Consider the following 18,335-nt stretch of genomic DNA (forward strand, 5'->3'; position numbering starts at 1 on the left):
TTGTTTTATTTGGGCACCGAGCACAAATAAACCTTTGCAAGTACAAGAGCACACTTGACGTATATCACGAGTAAGAAAGTTGTTTTCGATGGTCCGAAAGCTCTATATGCATAGCTAGCCAGCGCGCCTGCAGCTTAGATTCTTCACGTATCCCGCCATAACATGCATTCTTGCATTAGCGCTTGGAGCTCAGATATTCATGATTGGAAATGCACTTTGCACCCCCGCGCAAGAGGAAAGACACATTCAAAATGTACACAGAAATATTTAGCTATGGTGCTGGTAAACAGGGACGAAGGGACGTCGCGTTTGGCTCGCCCAACGGTAAATTGATCATCAACGACAGACGCTCAGATTAACAAATAATTTACAAAGCACCATGTGCCATCGCTTGGCTGCAAGCAAAGAGGCTTGATTAATCATGAATCGTAAAATACAAAGATGCACTTTCACTTCCCAGAGTAGCATTCAAATTATATCTCTTCAACATCGAATGTGTTTCACAAACAAAGTGTGCATACTCTCTAAGAAGGCGAGCTGGACACTTTGCTTAAGCATAGTTTATTCATGTATAGGCCCTGACTCAAATAACGACATTTGCCTCCATCCAGGATGTTTACTCTCACAAATGCGCGTCACATTGGCGCATTGCGCTGGTCAAGGAGACACAGCATGAGTGACTGAGACACGGACAGAGTGAGAATGTGGTAATTTGGTGCAGTGAGGTAACCAGGAAAGGTAAGTGGTTCATCTAATTGTGCTGTTTTTCAGTTAAAAGTGCAGTGTAGATTAGTGTCTGATTGGCTGAAGCTGCCCCCACCCTAATTGCTGAGAGGCAGTTATCTGGCTGTCACCTGAGGCCTGTTAAGGGGCACAAAGGTACACATTGTATTCTTCTCTTTGAAGTTTTAGTGTGAGTCATCCTGAAGTCTGTATAAAAGACAGACAGAAAGCGCACTTAGTAAGCATTGCGCTGGTCAAGGAGACACAGCCTGAGTGAGTGAGACACAGACTGAGTGAGAATTTGGTAAATTGGTGCAGTGAGGTAATTCGGTGAAGATTGGGAGAAGGTGCTTTTTCTCGACTGTTTTCTTCTCTCTCTTTCTTCGGGCCTAATTTTGGGAGCCGTTCGCAGGGGGAGGAGCAGTCTCTGTGAGTATAAAAACCTAACGGTAACTTCCTGTTCTTGTTTTTCCGAAAGTGACGTCAGAGGGAAACTGTGATCTGATTGGTTGATAGCAAATCTGCCCCAAATTTGAAAAAAAAACACAGCTAAACTCGTAAACTTAAATTAAAATAATTAATTAATTAGTGATGGATGGTCAGGTGATGTGCTTGAGCTGCTTGATGTGGGAGCTGGCAGATCCCATTGCGAGCTGCAGCGACCATATCTGCAGGAAGTGCTGGCTGCTCGAAGAGCTCCGGCTCAGAGTTGATGAGCTGGAGTCTGAGCTTCAAACACTGGCGCACACCCGGGAGGGGGAGACTTACCTGGACACTGTGTTTCAGGAGGCAGTCACACCTGTCAGAGTAAGTAGTTTAAATCCTGCCAGTGGCCAGGGACAGGAGGGTGTGACTGCAAGTCAGGCAGGTAAAGGGAACCAGCAGTCAGGAACTCAGGAGCCTCAGCCCTTGACCCTGTCCAACAGGTATGAGGCACTTACTCCCTGTGTGGATGGCGAACAGGGCTGAAGGAAGCATGAGTCAGCTGACCAAGGCACCATGGTTCAGCAGGCCATTCAAGGGGAGGGAGTAAATAGGCAAGTTGTAGATGTAGGGGATTCTATTATCAGGGGGACAGATAGTATCCTTTGTGAGGAGGATAAAGAGTCCCGCATGGTGTGTTGCCTGCCCGGTGCGGGACATCACTGACCGTCTTGAAAGGATACTGGAGAGGGAGGGGGGAGGATCCAGTTGTTGTGGTCCATGTCGGTACCAACAACATAGGCAAGTCTAGGAAAGAGACCTGTTTAGAGATTACGAAGAGCTAGGATTCAAATTAAAAAACAGGTCCTCAAGGGTCTTAATCTCCGGATTACTGCCCGAGCCACGTGAAAATTGGCATAGGGAGGCAAGAATAAGGGAAGTTAACACGTGGCTGAAAGAGTGGTGTGGGAAAGAGGGGTTTCTTTTCATGGGACATTGGCATCAGTTTTGGGACAGGGGGGACCTATACCGTTGGGATGGTCTCCACCTGAACCGAGCTGCGACCAGTGTTCTGGCGAAAATAGTAAATAGGGTGGTCAATAGGACTTTAAACTAGAGATTGGGGGGGGGGCGAAAGTTAGGGAACAAAGAGGTGAAGTAATCAGTGGGAAGCGCAGCTGCTTAGGAATACAAAAAAGCACGAAACGACAGAACTCAGGAGAGGTTACGATAGTCCCCATCGCACAAAATATGACAGAGTGTATGGAAAGGCTCAATAAACCAAGGTCCACCACACTCAGAAAACAAAAAGGGACGGCCAATATAGAATTAAAGGTGCTATATTTAAATGCGCGCAGTGTACAGAACAAGGTAGATGAGCTTGTGGCCCAGATTGTGACTGGCAGGTATGATGTGGTAGGCATCACAGAGACGTAGTTTCAGGGGGTTCAGGACTGGCATTTAAACATCCAGGGATTCACAACCTATCGAAAAGACAGAGAGGTGGGCAGAGGGGGCGGGGTTGCCTTGTTAATTAGGAATGAAATTAAATCAATAGCACTAAACGACATAGGGTCCGATGATGTGGAGTCTGTGTGGGTCGAGTTGAGGAACCAAAAAGGCAAAAAATCCATAATGGGAGTTATGTACAGGCCTCCTAACAGTGGTCTGGACCAGGGGCACAAAATGCACCACGAAATAGAAAGTGCATGTCAGAAAGGCAAGGTCACAGTGATCATGGGGGACTTCAATATGCAGGTGGACTGGGTAAATAATGCTGCCAGTGGACCCAAGGAACGGGAATTCATTGAATGTTTACAGAAGGGCTTTTTGGAACATCTTGTGATGGAGCCCACGAGGGAACAGGCCATTCTGGACATAGTGTGGTGTAATGAGCCAGACTTGATTAAAGATATTAAAGTACGGGAACACTTAGGGGGCAGTGATCATAATATGGTAGAATTCAATCTCCAATTTGAAAGAAAGAAGGTAGAATCAGATGTAAAGGTGTTACAGTTAAATAAGGGTAATTACAGGGGCATGAGGGAGGAACTGACGAAAATCGACTGGGAGCAGAGCCTAGTGGGAAAGACAGTAGAACAGCAATGGCAGGAGTTTCTGGGAGTAATTGAGGACACAGTACAGAGGTTCATCCCAAAGAAAAGAAAGGTTATCAGAGGGGAGATTAGGCAGCCATGGCTGACAAAGGAAGTTAGGGAATGCATCAAAGCAAAAGAGAAAGCCTACAATGTGGCAAAGAGTAGTGGAAAGTCAGAAGATTGGGAAGGCTACAAAAACAAACAGAGGATAACAAAGAGAGAAATAAGGAAAGAGAGGATCAAATATGAAGATAAGCTAGCCAGTAACAGTAGGAATGATCGTAAAAGTTTCTTTAAATACATTAAAAACAAACGGGGGGCAAAAGTAGACATTGGGCCGCTCCAAAATGACGCTGGTAACTAGTGATGGAAGACAAGGAAATAGCTGAGGAACTAAATAAGTACTTTGCGCCAGTCGTCACAGTAGAAGACATGAGTAATATCCCAACAATTCAGGAGAGTCAGGGGGCAGAGTTGAATATGGTAGCCATCAGAAAGGAGAAAGTGCTAGAGAAACTAAGAGGTCTAAAAATGTATAAATCTCCGGGCCCAGAGTTCTAAAGGAGATAGCTGAGGAAATAGTGGAGGCGTTAGTTATGATCTTTCAAAAGTCATTGGAGTCAGGCAAAGTCCCAGTGGATTGGAAAATCGCTGTTATAACCCCCCTGTTCAAGAAGAGAACAAGGAAAAAGATGGAAAATTATAGGCCAATTCGTCTGACCTCGGTTGTTGGCAAGATTCTAGAATCCATTGTTAAGGATGAGATTTCTAAATTCTTGGAAGTTCATGGTCTGATTAGAACAAGTCAGCATGGATTTAGTAAGGGGAGGTCGTGCCTGACAAACCTGTTCGAGTTCTTTGAAGAGATAACAAATAGGTTAGACCAAGGAGAGCCAATGGATGTTATCTATCTTGACTTCCAAAAGGCCTTTGCTAAGGTGCCTCACGGGAGACTGCTGAGTAAAATAAGGGCCCATGGTATTCGAGGCAAGGTACTAACATGGATTGACGATTGGCTGTCAGGCAGAAGGTAGAGAGTTGGGATAAAAGGTTATTTTTCGGAATGGCAACCGGTGACGAGTGGTGTCCCGCAGGGTTCAGTGTTGGGACCACAGCTGTTCTCTTTATATATTAACGATCTAGATGACGGGACTGGGGGCATTCTGGCTAAGTTTGCCGATGATACAAAGATAGGTGAAGGGGCAGGTAGTATGGAGGAGGTGGGGAGGCGGCAGAAAGATTTAGACAGTTTAGGAGAGTGGTCCAAGAAATGGCTGATGAAATTCAACGTGGGAATGTGCGAGGTCTTGCACTTTGGAAAAAAGAATAGAGGCATGGACTATTTTCTAAACGGTGACAAAATTCATAATGCTGAAGTGCAAAGGGACTTGGGAGTCCTAGTACAGGATTCTCTGAAGGTAAACTTGTAGGTTGAGTCCGTAATTAAGAAAGCAAATGCAATGTTGTCATTTATCTCAAGAGGCTTGGAAAATAAAAGCAGGGATGTACTTCTGAAGCTTTATAAAGCATTAGCTAGGCCCCATTTAGAATACTGTGAGCAATTTTGGGCCCCACACCTCAGGAAGGACATATTGGCACTGGAGCGGGTCCAGCGGAGATTCACACTGATGATCCCAGGAATGGTCGGCCGAACATAAGATGAACATCCGAGGATCCTGGGATTGTATTCATTGGAGTTTAGGAGGTTGAGGGGAGATCTAATAGAAACTTACAAAGATAATGAATGGCTTAGATAGGTTGGACGTAGTGAAGATGTTTCCATTAGCAGGGGAGAATGGGACCCGGGGGCACAGCATTCGAATAAAAGGGAGTCACTTTAGAGCAGAGATGAGGAGGAATTTATTCAGCCAGAGTGTAGTGGGTCTGTGGAATTCATTGCCACAGAGGGCGGTGGAGGCCGGGACGTTGAGTGTCTTTAAGACAGAAGTTGATAAATTCTTGATTTCTGGAGGAATTAAGGGCTATGGAGAGAGAGCGGGTAAATGGAGTTGAAATCAGTCATGATTGAATGGTGGAGTGGACTTGATGGGCCGAATGGCCTTACTTCCGCTCCTACGTCGTCAGGTCTTATTTGACGCCGTGATCATAGATTTCCCCAGCAGCGAAGGGATGCACGAGTTCAGGGGACTTGAACTCAAGCGTGGGAAAGTGTGAAGGTTCTGGGGGTTGTTAAAGTTGTTTGGACGATCTTATGGCAATACTGGGTGTATCTTATTTTCTCCCGAGAGAGAGAGGGGCACCAATCAAAGGCTGGGATTGGTATGGATAAATGTGGGTCATTTATTGAACCAAAATTTGAACCACGACATACCATCCAGCTGAGCAATATCCGAATCGGAGAAACAAAATATTGTGTTGCACTTTTAGTTCCTGAACCCTTGCTTTGAAAATGCGGTTTCAGCCAAATTCATTTAAATGAATCAGAAGGGGCTGTTTAACAATCGATACTTATTGAAGGGTAGTTTCCGGTGTAAGATAAAACGAAAGAAGTATCAGTTGGATAGCAGTTTTTCAGACAAATGATAAAAGTTACAACAATGTGCGACCGTTTGAGTGGTCACTGGTTTAGAACATCAAGCAGTGAACATTATTGGTCTGCTTGTTGACGAATTATTTGAGAAATTTGACGAGTATAAAAAGAGTTTCAAAGAGGAATGATTTCTAAACTCCCAACACGCCCAAATTCTACATTGCAAGTGAATTTATTCAAGCAACACTCCCCACTCCACCACCGCCACCATACTACCCCCACCACTATGATGCCACTATGCAGTACCCTAAATGTTTGTATTGAATTATGCTTGATATTTCTTTTCACATTGACATACCCTTCATGAACCATAGCAACCTCTCCTTGAAAATTCAAACATCAGTCAGTAACTACAAATGCGATTAGCCTCGAGAAATCTTGGATATTTCTGATTCGTGGTTTTCAGCATTCTTATAATTGGAGCCACATGTACCACTACGCCTCTCATCGGTAGCAGTGAAGTTCCGAGAGTTCATCATCAAATATTTTTTAGCACAGGAACTGGAGATCAGTGGTAGATGCAGACAAAGTAAAGATCGATTTACGAAAGGGATATCTTGTTCCAGAAATCTACTGGAATTCTTTGAAGATGTAACTTGTGGAGTTAGCCCGAGAGAACCGCTGGATGTCGATTATTTTGATTATCGGATATTTCGATAAAGCACACACAGTAGATTACATGTAAAGTTGAAACGCACGGAATTGCGTGTGATGTCTTGGGATGGATTGAAAGATTTGTAGCAGACAGGAAAAAAAGAGATGGAATTGGTCGTTTTCCCATTTGCAGGCAGTGACTAATCGGGTCCCACAGAGACATGTGCGAGGTGCTGAAGAGCTCTCATTATGTATCAATGACTTGGATGAGATAACGAAATGTGTTATCTCGAAATTGCAGAAGATGATGTAACGTTGGGCGGGAGGGTGAACTATGAAGAGGGTGCTGAGCTGTTTCCCCATTACTTGGAAAGGCTAAGAGAGTGGGTACATAAACGGCAGATATAGTAAAGTTTGAATAAATATGAGGTTTTCCACTTCGATAAAAACAATATGACGGCAGGGTCTTATTTAAAAGTGTGTACATTGAGAGAGATAAATACTCAGCGAAATCTTTGTGTACTCATGCATTGGTCGCTGAATATATGCGTGCAGCTTCAGCAGGCAGTAAACAAGGCAAAAGGTATGTTGGCCATGATAGCAAAAGGTTTGAGTAGTAATGTTTTACTACAATTGTCTCGGGCATTCATGAGGACACACCTGGAGTATTCTTCGAAGCTCTGGTGTCCTGATCTGAGGAAGGATAATCTTGTTCCGGATGGAGTGCAGCAAAGGTTTACCAGGCAAATTCCTACGATTTAGGAACTACCGTATGAAAAGAGGCTGAATCGGGTAGGCTTATATTCATTGACGTTCAGAAGAACGAGGGGGTCTCATGGAAATTTAGACAAGTCTATCAGTATTAGAGTGTTTAGATTCAGAACGAATGTTCGCGCTCGTGGGGCAATCCTGAACAACGGGTAATGGCTTGAGTCCTACCTTCTAGGACTGAGGTGAGAAAAAACATATTGACAAAAGGGTTGTGAGTCTTTGCTGTTTACTACAACTGAAAGTAGTTGAGGTAAAAGCATTGTGTAACTTCAAGAATGACTTCAATATAGCTCTTCATGCTAAAGGATTCATTGGTACGGGGGGAAAGGCAGAATCAGGGTCTTTAATTGACTGATATGCCGTGATCATAGTGAATGGCGGATAGTCTTTGAGGCCAAACGTGCTTCTCCTCTTTTTCTATTTTCGATCCATGTTGCAATCTATGTTGGCCTTCATTGCGAGATCATTTGAGTGGAGGAATCGGGATATTTTACTCAAAATATACAATGTGTTCGTGAGGCCACAGCGGAAGTACTGTCTGCATTTCTGGTGTCCTTTCCTGGGCGTAAGGATGTTCTTGATGTTACGGGAATGCAACGCAGGGTTACCAGGTTTATGTCTGGGATCGTGGGACTGTCATTTGATGAAAGATTCAGTCGGTCAGGGTTCTGTTCATTAGAATTTGGAAGAGTAAGCCGGGCTCTCATAGAAACGTATAAAATCCGAACAGGATAGCCCGTGCTGGGTGGTGCAGTGGTTGGCATTGCTACCTCCCGTTGCCGAGGTCCTAGGTTGGATCCCGGCTCCGGGTCACTGTCCATCTGGAGTTTTCACATTCTCCCCGTGTTTGCGTGGGTTTCGCCCCCATAACCCAAGATGTGCAGGATAGGTGGGTTGGCCATGCTATATTGCCCCCTAATTGGAAACAATGAATTCGGTACACTGAATTTATTATTCAAAATAATAATGATATTTTGATATATTAATATGGGGGGATAGGGGTTAGAGAAGGGGGGCGAACTGAAAGATTAGTGTATTGAATTCGATGATCAGCCATAATCTTAATCAATGGTGGAGCATGCTCGAAAGTCAAATGGAAAATGCTTCCCTTTTTATCCCTGCCGCCTTTTTTTGAACAGAGAGCTTTCATCAGCTACTCTCTATTCTGCAGGAACCATTGCAGAGACCAAGGAACTGTGGAAAATGACCAGCAATGGATACCGTATTTTTACGGCAACGTCCTTAAGTACACTGGGATGGAGATTATCAGGCCCTGGAGATTTATCCACCAGAAATCCCATTAATTGCCCCAAAACCATTTCTCTACCAAAGCTGATTTACTTAATCTCCTCACAAAAAAAAAATATTTTTTCAGAATTTCCGGTACATTATACATGTATTCCATTGTGAAGAAAGGATTAAAGTACGAAATTCATCCCTCAATCATTTTGTTGGTCGCTGTTCTGAGTACCCTCGTTTCTCATTGCTCGTCCCCTACATTAATTCTGCCAATATATTTTTCTCATTTCGTACCGACAGAAACTATGTCCGTTTTCTAATGTATCCAACATTCATTCTCTGTTTTCCCTTTCTTTACCAATCCTTTGGCCCTCCGGTGCAGAAGTTTAACCTGCACCCAATATTCAAGACCACAGCTTTTTCTTGCCAATATGTATGTTTCCCTTTTGAATGTAATGCAATATCTAATTCTCCTTGTATCCCATGAGTTGGCCATAGTTCTCTTTCCACTCTAGTATCGAATAGGAATAACAACTTGTGGAGTTCATCGTTTCGTTCCTTGAATGCCTGCCATTGACTGTCTACTGCCCCTCTTTTTAGCAATACATCCCCATCCCCCATAGATATGTCATGCCTCACAGCATCGTATTTGGCTTAATTGAGATTCAGGACATTGGCCCACCATGAAAATAATTCTATCATATGATGGTCCCTCAGTCGAAGTGTTCTCTGACAACTCCGATTCCCAACGAATCATTTGTCACTGCCCAAAATCCAGTCCACGACGGCCTGGCCCATCGTTGGTTCCTGAATGTGTTGGTTCAAAAACCATCCCGTATACACTCCAGACATCCCTCTTCTATTCTACTCTGAATAATTTGACTTACCCAATCTACCTGCAGATTAATGTCACCGGTGATCACACTTGTTTCATTATCACATAGATCTCTGATTTCCTGCCCAATGTTATTTCCAACATCACCACTGCAGTGTGTTGGCCTGGACACCACTCCACAAAATTATTTTGTTGCCCCTTGGTTTTTCGTTATTAGGTCCATAGAGATTCCACATTGTTTTGCTGATATGTTCCCTGAATATAGTATCAATATATTGTTTAGTGACCAATGCAACTCTCCCATTTGTTCCTTTCGTCCTCAACACTGTATCGCCCACCAATGCTATTTCCCATCATGAGTCACCTTGAAGCCATGACTCTGTAACATCAAGTACAGCATTCCCCTTTACATCTATCTGCTCAACTAATTCATTCATTGTCTTTTGAATGCTCTGAATTGTCAAGTACAGAACTTCAAGGCTGGCCTTTTACACACCCTTTGTGCCATTCATAATACATGTTTCTTTCTGTGTACTTATCGATTATAGTTTAATTGATCTGCATATCACTCTCCTTATTCTCCGTGCTGCCTTTTTTGTCATGTTCTTGGTTTCCATGTGCTCTGCTCCGAATTATTACATAGGTTGCCAACTCCAGCCAGGTTGTTTTTAAACCTCCCCAACCACTCAATAAACTATCCCCCAAGGACACCACTCCCTGTATTGCCCACATGTAACCCGTCCGGTTTCTACTGGCCCCACCTTCCCCGGAGCCGCTTTCAATGCCCCGGGAATCTGAAACCTTCCCCTCTCATACAAACGTTTCTGCCAAGTATCCATGCCATATAGCCTGCTGCTTCTACTGTGACTAGCACGTGTCACTGGTGGTAATCAATATATAACTGCTTTGAGTTCCTATTTTTCAACTTTAGCCCTAGTTCACTAAATCCGTAGCTTTTAGGACCACATCGATTGCTTGACTATTATGTTTGGATCAATTCGCACCACAACGACTGACTGTTCACAGTCGCCCTTCAGAATGTTTTACTATTCCTCGCAGACATTATTAGTTTTTTAATTTTAAAATTAAGGGGCAACTTAGCGTGCCCAATCCACCTGCTCTGCACATTTATGGGTTGTGGGGTGAGACACGCGCAGACAAGAGGAGACTGTACGAACTCCACACGGACAGTGACCACGGTCCGGCATCTACTCGGGGCTATCGTCGCCATGATTCTACAATAGTAACTCTGAGAGATTCTTTATGCGAGAACCAGGGAGACAGCAGAGCATCCTGTAGTCTCATTTGTAAACAAAAAATGTCTATCGATTCTCTCCTACCATTGCTTCGCTGATGACTTTTGCATTTCCCCGCCATTTGCTCGTCATCGGTGCAGCAGAGCCAACTGTGGGTCTGCAAGTTGTGTCTCTGCTTTTATCCCGATCAGATAATTTCTCTCCACAGTTTTCGCTACGGTGTATCTCCTTTACAGTAGAATAGCCAAAGGAAATTGCGTATGCACTGCCTGCCTAGTTGTCTCGATCTGCCTGGTAGTCAACCATTCATTTCCTGCCTGTGGAGAATGCAACTACGGTCTGACCACGTCTCCACATTCCAGTGTTGCCGCTCCAACTCCGAAATTCTCGCTTCGAGAAGCTGCACCTAGTGTCAATTATAGAACATAGGACATAGAACAGGACAGCACAGTACAGGCCCTTCAGCCCATGATGTTGTGCCGACCATTTATCCTAATCGAAGACCAACCTAACTTACACCGCTTCAATTTACTGCTGTCCATGTGCCTGTCTAAGAGTCAAGTGAAATGGTCACTAATGACTCTGACTCCACGACCTCTGCTGGCAGTGCATTCCACACAACCAGCACTCTGCGTCAAGAACCTACCTCTGACATCACCCCTAAACCTTCCTCCAATTACCTTAAAATTATATCCCCTCCTGTGGAAAGTCTCTGCTATCCACTCTATTCATGCCTCTCAACACTTTGTACACCTCTATCAAGTCACCTCTCCGCCTTCTTCGGTCCAGTGAGAAAAACCCTAGCTCTCACAACCGTTCTTCATAAGACATGCCCTCCAGTCCAGGCAGCAACCTGGTAAATCTCCTCTGTACTCTCTCCAAACCATCCAAATCCTTCCGATAATGAGGCGACAAGAACTGGACACAACATTCCAAGTGTGATCTAACTAGGGGTTTATAAAGCTGCGGCAAAATATCGTGGCTCTTAAACACTATCCCCCAGTTAATGAAAGGTAACACACCATACGCATTCTTAACAACCCTATTAACCTGGGTGGCAACTTTGAGGTATCTGTACGTGGACCCGAAGATCCCACTGTTGCTCTACACTGCCGAGGCTCCTGCCTTTAACCCTGTATTCAGAATTAAAATTCGATCTTCCAAAATGAATCACTTCACATTTTCCAAGGTTGAACTCCATCGGCAACTTCTCAGCCCAGCACTGAAACCTGTAAACTTCCTGTTCTAATCTGCAACAACCCTCAACTCTATCTACAACTCTCCCAACATGCGTGTTATCGGCAAACTTACTAACGCACCCTTCCTCTTCCTCATGCAAGGCATTTATAAAAAACAAAAAGAGCAGAGATTCCAGAACAGATCCTTGCGGGACACCACTGGTCACCGACCTCCAGGCGGAATACTTTCCATCCACTACCACACGCTGTCCTTTTCGGCCAGCCAATTCTGTATCCAGACAGCCAAATTTCCCTGTATCCCATGCCCCATAACCTTCTGAATGAGCCTACCATGAAGAACCTTATTATATGCCTTATACTTATCGCACAATCTGATCATCGGAACTGGAAACGTTTGTGATCTCCCACATGAAGAAAAAGGAGACGACCATGGCTTGGAACTCTCCTCCCGTGGCTTATTCCTGAAAGCTAAATTATTTAAAAAACAAGCTGAATGAACATTAATCTCAAATAGGACCTTTCAGCTCTGCACCTTGTTTTTATGGAATATTTTTCTTCCAAAGGTTGTGTCACGGATTTATATCGTGATAATTGTAACCAATACTATTGTTACGTACCTACTCAACTTTACTCATCAAAGTATCTGTTTAGATTTTCTTGGGAGATGTAAACTTGCACTCTGCCCTTTTTCCCATTTGATTCTGCACCAAGAGTGACTTTCCATTGACTGCTGTATCTTCGTAGCATTGTTCCCTAACTGTTATCGTTCGTCGTTTAAGTGTCAGCTATTTAAAGAAGGGCCGTAATATCAGTTACTCACCAACCACTCAGCTTACCACTTTCCTGTGATGCATCTAGAACATAGAACATAGAACAATACAGCGCAGTACAGGCCCTTCGGCCCACGATGTTGCACCGAAACAAAAGCCATGTAACCTACACTATGCCATTATCATCCATATGTTTATCCAATAAACTTTTAAATGCCCTCAATGTTGGCGAGTTCACTACTGTAGCAGGTAGGGCATTCCACGGCCTCACTACTATTTGAGTAAAGAACCTACCTCTGACCTCTGTCCTATATCTATTACCCCTCAGTTTAAAGTTATGTCCCCTCGTGCCAGCCATATCCATCCGCGGGAGAAGGCTCTCACTGTCCACCCTATCCAACCCCCTGATCATTTTGTATGCCTCTATTAAGTCTCCTCTTAACCTTCTTCTCTCCAACGAAAACAACCTCAAGTCCGTCAGCCTTTCCTCATAAGATTTTCCCTCCATACCAGGCAACATCCTGGTAAATCTCCTCTGCACCCGCTCCAAAGCCTCCACGTCCTTCCTATAATGCGGTGACCAGAACTGTACGCAATACTCCAAATGCGGCCGTACCAGAGTTCTGTACAGCTGCAACATGACCTCCCGACTCCGGAACTCAATCCCTCTACCAATAAAGGCCAACACTCCATAGGCCTTCTTCACAACCCTATCAACCTGGGTGGCAACTTTCAGGGACCTATGTACATGGACACCTAGATCCCTCTGCTCATCCACACTTTCAAGAACTTTACCATTAGCCAAATATTCCGCATTCCTGTTATTCCTTCCAAAGTGAATCACCTCACACTTCTCTACATTAAACTCCATTTGCCACCTCTCAGCCCAGCTCTGCAGCTTATCTATATCCCTCTGTAACCTGCTACATCCTTCCACACTATCGACAACACCACCGACTTTAGTATCGTCTGCAAATTTACTCACCCACCCTTCTGCGCCTTCCTCTAGGTCATTGATAAAAATGACAAACAGCAACGGCCCCAGAACAGATCCTTGTGGTACTCCACTTGTGACTGTACTCCATTCTGAACATTTCCCATCAACCACCACCCTCTGTCTTCTTTCAGCTAGCCAATTTCTGATCCACATCTCTAAATCACCCTCAATCCCCAGCCTCCGTATTTTTTGCAATAGCCTACCGTGGGGAACCTTATCAAACGCTTTGCTGGAATCCATATACACCACATCAACTGCTCTACCCTCGTCTACCTGTTCAGTCACCTTCTCAAAGAACTCAATAAGGTTTGTGAGGCATGACCTACCCTTCACAAAGCCATGCTGACTATCCCTGATCATATTATTCCTATCTAGATGATTATAAATCTTGTCCCTTATAATCCCCTCCAAGACTTTACCCACTACAGACGTGAGGCTCACCGGTCTATAGTTGCCGGGGTTGTCTCTGCTCCCCTTTTTGAACAAAGGGACCACATTTGCTGTCCTCCAGTCCTCTGGCACTATTCCTGTAGCCAATGATGACATAAAAATCAAAGCCAAAGGTCCAGCAATCTCTTCCCTGGCCTCCCATAGAATCCTAGGATAAATCCCATCAGGCCCCGGGGACTTATCTATTTTCAGCCTGTCCAGAATTGCCAACACCTCTTCCCTACGTACCTCAATGCCATCTATTCTATTAGCCTGGGGCTCAGCATTCTCCTCCACAACATTATCTTTTTCCTGAGTGAATACTGACGAAAAATATTCATTTAGTATCTCGCCTATCTCTTCAGACTCCACACACAATTTCCCATCCCTGTCCTTGACTGGTCCTACTCTTTCCCTAGTCATTCGCTTATTCCTGACATACCTATAGAAAGCTTTTGGGTTTTCCTTGATCCTTCCTGCCAAATACTTCTCATGTCCCCTCCTTGCTCGTCTTAGCTCTCTCTTTAGATCCTTCCTCGCTACCTTGTAACTATCCATCGGCCCAACCGAAACTTCACACTTCATCTTCAGATAGGCCTTCTTCTTCCTCTTAACAAGAGATTCCACTTCCTTGGTAAACCACGGTTCCCTCGCTCGACGCCTTCCTCCCTGTCTGACCGGTACATACTTATCAAGAACACGCAGTAGCTGATCCTTGAACAAGCCCCACTTATCCAGTGTGCCCAATACTTGCAGCCTACTTCTCCTCCTTATCCCCCCCAAGTCACGTCTAATGGCATCATAATTGCCCTTCCCCCAGCTATAACTCTTGCCCTGCAGTGTATACTTATCCCTTTCCATCATTAACGTAAACGTCACCGAATTGTGGTCACATCTCGTGCGTTTTAAAGCACAACGCACCACTAGGTGGGTCCTGACGGCGTTGTCAGAAACCGGTCTAACATTGAGCATTCGAGGACAAATGAGTTACGGGCACGTCCACGGTTGGTTGCAGTTACAGTAAGGAGCCTCATTTGTCGTTCAAACACTATCATCACATTTAAAGAATGGAAACCCTTCCTGTTGATGGACGATACAGTGTCACGTATTGGTCTGTTATGTGTCCCATCGACAACTTAGTTTGCTTTTGGAAAACCAGCTATCCTGTAGAATGCGATAGACCTATCTTTAATCTTCACACGCAGTGTGTGATATATAATAAGCACCAAATATTTCTAAAATATTGCACGCATTACTTGGTGAACGCAAGTCCTACCATCATTCATTGGAATGTTACAAATGTCGCTGATGCCACTTTGAAAGAACCCAGATTCATCAAATACCTGTACTGTCGTGACTTCCGATACCACTGTTAAGACAGTGCGACACTTATACATCGACTTACGGTCTTCCTTCATCATTTTACAAAGGTATATCAATGCTTCCTTGCTGTAGTTCAGTCTCCTGGCACGTTTTTCCTCTGACATTATTTCGTATGATGTCTCTCGCCTGCGCACACTTAGTATTGGTTAATTGTCTGCTTCTCAACAGGCGATGTTTATGCTTATTCTTCTATCATGATCCCTGCGTACATATCGACGCCTCCAAGAAGTTCATAGACCTCGAGAAACAAAGTTATAAGTGTCATGTTGCAGCAGAGGTGAACCAGGACTGCAGATATTGAATCTGCATTACCTATTATGAAGGTAGTACTCAGCTTACCAGAGACTTGTATACTCAAGTGAGGCATATTAAAGTTAAAGTATTTGAAGTAACCAATGAGGCTTGAAAGGATACGCATTACATCAGGTAGAGTCTGAAACAACACAGCTTGGAATACACTGAAATATCCCAATGTACTTTAGGTCTGAATCAATTGGCAGGACAGGCGTGCTTATATTATGGTTCTTGAAGGAGTCAATGACACCAATATTGAGACCATATGCATCCACAACAATCTCCACCGGTTTGTCCATATGCTTCGGATGCTGAGTTCCGATTGCGAAACCAAATCTTCTTCACTAATCTCATGGAAGGTTCCGTGAAGGAAGGAACAAGACATTGACAAAGGAAGGTTTTCAAAGATACCAAAGTCTTACATTCTACAAATGATTCTACAAATACATAAAACAAAAAAGAGTGACTAAGGTAAATATTGGTCCTTTAGAGGATGAGAAGGGAGATTTAATAATGGGAGATGAGGAAATGGCTGAGGAACTGAACAGGTTTTTTGGGTCGGTCTTCATAGTGGAAGACACAAATAACATGCCAGTGACTGATGGAAATGAGGCTATGACAGGTGAGGACCTTGAGAGGATTGCTATCACCAAGGAGGTAGTGATGGGCAAGCTAATGGGGATAAAGGTAGACAAGTCTCCTGGCCCTGATGGAATGCATCCCAGAGTGCTAAAAGAGATGGCTAGGGAACTTGCAAATGCACTAGTGATAATTTACCAAAATTCACTAGACTCTGGGGTGGTCCCGGCGGATTGGAAATTAGCAAACGTGACACCACTGTTTAAAAAAGGAGGTAGGCAGAAAGTGGGTAATTATAGGCCAGTGAGCTTAACTTCGGTAGTAGGGAAGATGCTGGAATCTATCATCAAGGAAGAAATAGCGAGGCATCTGGATGGAAATTGTCCCATTGGACAGACGCAGCATGGGTTTATAAAGGGCAGGTCGTGCGTAACTAATTTAGTGGAATTTTTTGAGGACATTAACAGTGCGGTAGATAACGGGGAGCCAATGAATGTGGTATATCTGGATTTACAGAAAGCCTTTGACAAGGTGCCACACAAAAGGTTGTTGCATAAGATAAAGATGCATGGCATTAAGGGGAAAGTAGGAGCATGGATAGAGGATTGGTTAATTAATATAAAGCAAAGAGTGGGGATGAATGGGTGTTTCTCTGGTTGGCAATCAGTAGCTAGTGGTGTCCCTCAGGGATCAGTGTTGGGCCCACAACTGTTCACAATTTACATAGGTGATTTGGAGTTGGGGACCAAGGGCAATGTGTCCAAGTTTGCAGACGACACTAAGATAAGTGGTAAAGCAAAAAGTGCAGAGGATACTGGAAGTCTGCAGAGGGATATGGACAGGCTAAGTGAATGGGCTAGGGTCTGGCAGATGGAATACAATGTTGACAAATGTGAGGTTATCCATTTTGGTAAGAACAACGGCAAAAGGGATTATTATTTAAATGATAAAAAATTAAAACATGCTGCTGTGCAGAGATATCTGGGTGTGCTAGTGCATGAGTCGCAGAAAGTTGGTTCTGAGGTGCAACAGGTGATTAAGAAGGCAAATGGAATTGTGTCCTTCATTGCTAGAGGGATGGAGTTTAAGACTAGGGAGGTTATGCTGCAATTGTATAAGATGTTAGTGAGGCCACACCTGGAGTATTGTGTTCAGTTTTGGTCTCCTTACTTGAGAAAGGACGTACTGGCACTGGAGGGTGTGCAGAGCAGATTCACTAGGTTAATCCCAGAGCTGAAGGGGTTGGATTACGAGGAGAGGTTGAGTAGACTGGGACTGTACTCGTTGGAACTTAGAAGGATGAGGGGGGATCTTATAGAAACATATAAGATTATGAAAGGAATAGATAGGATAGATGCGGGCAGGTTGTTTCCACTGGCGGGTGAAAGCAGAACTAGGGGGCATAGCCTCAAAATAAGGGGAAGTAGATTTAGGACTGAGTTTAGGAGGAACTTCTTCACCCAAAGGGTTGTGAATCTATGGAATTCCTTGCCCAGTGAAGCAGTATAGGCTCCTTCATTAAATGTTTTTAAGATAAAGATAGATAGTTTTTTGAAGAATAAAGGGATTAAGGGTTATGGTGTTCGGGCCGGAAAGTGGAGCTGTGTCCACAAAAGTTTAGCCATGATCTCATTGAATGGCGGAGCAGGCTCGAGGGGCCAGATGGCCTACTCCTGCTCCTAGTTCTTCTGTTCTTATGTTCTTATGTTCTTACCTCGTGAATGTGAAGACATATGTTAATGCATGGGAGACTATTCCTCAGAAGAGACCGATTTAGAGAAATCTCCTGATTGCAGGTTCACAATTCTTCAAGAATACACGTCCGCAGGCCAGGCCATCAAAAGGAGCCTGTGAAATGAATATCTGCGAGGCAGAATCCAATTACTGACCCCCATCTTTTGGAAGCTCTGCCAACTGAATAATTGAAGATGTGGGTCGAGGATCGTGCTCACCCACCACGCAAGGTCACGCAGAAACTGTGACCAGTAATACGTGGTATCTTAGATGTGCAATCATGTGCGTTAGCGAGTGGTCAAAGCACTGTGTCCGTTCTGGCTCCCTTAATGGAATTAACAACCTCATGACAAAACAAAGCTAAAAGAAAATCACCTTTTGTGACTTCAAACTCACTTTATAAAATAAAGTACTTTTAAATATCGAATGGCAACTTCGTGACAAAGTAAATTTTAAAAA

This window comes from Scyliorhinus torazame, chromosome 12 (assembly GCF_047496885.1).
Source record: "Scyliorhinus torazame isolate Kashiwa2021f chromosome 12, sScyTor2.1, whole genome shotgun sequence".
In the NCBI taxonomy this organism is placed as follows: Eukaryota; Metazoa; Chordata; class Chondrichthyes; order Carcharhiniformes; family Scyliorhinidae; genus Scyliorhinus; species Scyliorhinus torazame.